Source organism: Arachis ipaensis, chromosome B05 (assembly GCF_000816755.2).
Source record: "Arachis ipaensis cultivar K30076 chromosome B05, Araip1.1, whole genome shotgun sequence".
Classification (NCBI taxonomy): Eukaryota; Viridiplantae; Streptophyta; class Magnoliopsida; order Fabales; family Fabaceae; genus Arachis; species Arachis ipaensis.
This window is the reverse complement of record NC_029789.2, coordinates 3,412,930-3,415,114: the sequence shown is the minus strand read 5'-3', so window position 1 is coordinate 3,415,114 and position 2,185 is coordinate 3,412,930.

The following is a 2,185-nucleotide window of genomic DNA, read 5'->3' as shown; positions in this document are numbered from 1 at the left end:
TTATATTTAAATACAAATATATTAATGATTAATTTTAGTGACTAATTTTGACGTATGAATAGTATTTTTGTATAATTATATATCTCTATATTCTGGGATAAGCCTTTCAACATTTTTTTTTTTCCAATGACTCGATGCTTTTGAAGCTTTTGGAAGTTTTGCATATGTTTTTAGTTTTTACTTTTTAACTTTATTAGATCACATTCGTTAACAGGACAAATCAATTAGTATTGCATATTACAGCATGCTTTTAATTATGGCTTAGATTACACAAAGAAATCCACCTAAATTGGGTCTTTGGTCTTACAAAAAAAAAATTAGATATTAAAGCATTAAAACATATATTAGAATAAATTAAAATCTCATAAAACAAACGTGATTTAATTTGTGTTTAAGGAAGTAAGGAACCAAATAGAAGAGAAACCAAATCAAATCATATTAAACAATGTTAAGTAACCAACTTTTTTTTTATCCAACATCGTATCAGTCGATTTTTTAAAAATTATTATATTTATCTTAAATTTTAAATCATAAATCATAAATTATTACATTTAAATCTTAAATTATAAATAATAAATCTTAAATATTCTAAAAAAATTACTATTAACTAACTAAAAATAGTTCCTATAATTTATCAATCAAATTAAATCAATTAGGAATTTGAGTAATTTGGTGAGGTCCCCAATATAATTCTACCCGGAGACGTCCTGCTACTACTGCCTTCACGGTGCATCTTTCTTGCCCTCTCATGCGGCCACGCCGCCATCAACAACCACCAACCTCTGGGACGAAGGATGTAAGAAACCTCTCTGTCTTCCCCCCATCTTGCGAGCGACTTGTGCCTTGCTAGGCGCCTCTCTTTTAATAAAGTGAAACAAATCAAAGCCTTAATGCAAATTTAATCGTAAGGAAGCAATAATTAGAGTGAAAAGCTAAACTAAAATGATGATTATTTACGTGAAGATGTGTCAATACGAAGATGATAATTAAAAATGATTCGAATCTGATATGTTTTGATTAAATTGTTTAATATAATATATGTTAACCAAATATAAATTTAGTCTGAAAAATTTTATTTAATAATTGCTGCATGTATAAGATGAAGTTCAAATTTTTGACATTTATTTTAGTGGAATAGTGAGCTAACTACTAAACTAACTCTGATAATAAACCAAATGTAAGCACAATTGTTTTCATTCGACCTTAGCGGGAGATGGTTACAAGAAATCAAACATACACCATATCTATGTATATATATGACTTGACTATGTAACAAGGAAAGCCAAATTAATAAGTATAAATCCACCATAAAGAAGCGCAAGCGTTGATTGTGAGTGGAATGTGGAACACTATGGCTAACACAATGGTGTGTTGCCCGAAATCCATCATCACCGTGGCCTGGATGTGGTGGCCCGGCAGTTTTACCGCCAACTGCCATGGCGGCATTTGGTGTTGAAGTGGTGGCGGGAGGCACCACATGTTGTTCCCATCATCCTCAGCAGAATCCACGCTACTTATACTCTCAATGGAGTGGAACCACTCGCACAAAATAACCATCAATGCAAGCAAAATCAAAGCTAAAATCCTCTTGGTTTGGGCCATGGGAGTTAGACAAATTAAATTATAACTCAAGGTTTGTTTTTATTTCAATAATAATAAAATGAAAGTGGTATTTGGGAGTAGTATTTAGTACGCAAGCATAGCAATTGGAGTAAGAAGCATACAATTGAGTTGGTTGGTTATTAGAAAATAGAAATGTATAATTCCGATCGTTTTATATATAGGCAACAAAAGGTAGCTAATTGTTTTTTTTTTTTTTAAATATAATATAAATCGGAAAGTCATGTTGAGATCCTCTCCTAACCACTTCAGTAAAGTTAGATTCTCGAGGCACTAAACTTAGATACTCTGGGTCCCGCCATAGAAGTTCATGAAGTTCCTTACATTTTCGAGTATTTTGGCTAGGTCTGACAATATATACTTTATCTGTAAATATTCAATTTAAACCAATCTGTTTGGATAGAGTTGTCTATCCAATTTGTAGGGTACAGTGTGAATTTATTTGTGGGTAAAATAGGGTACAGATTTAGGGTATATTCTACTCTACTTTACCTGTATCCTTAATATATTATATAATATATATATAAAAGTTATGTATATAGTGAATGTTGAATTCACAATTTTC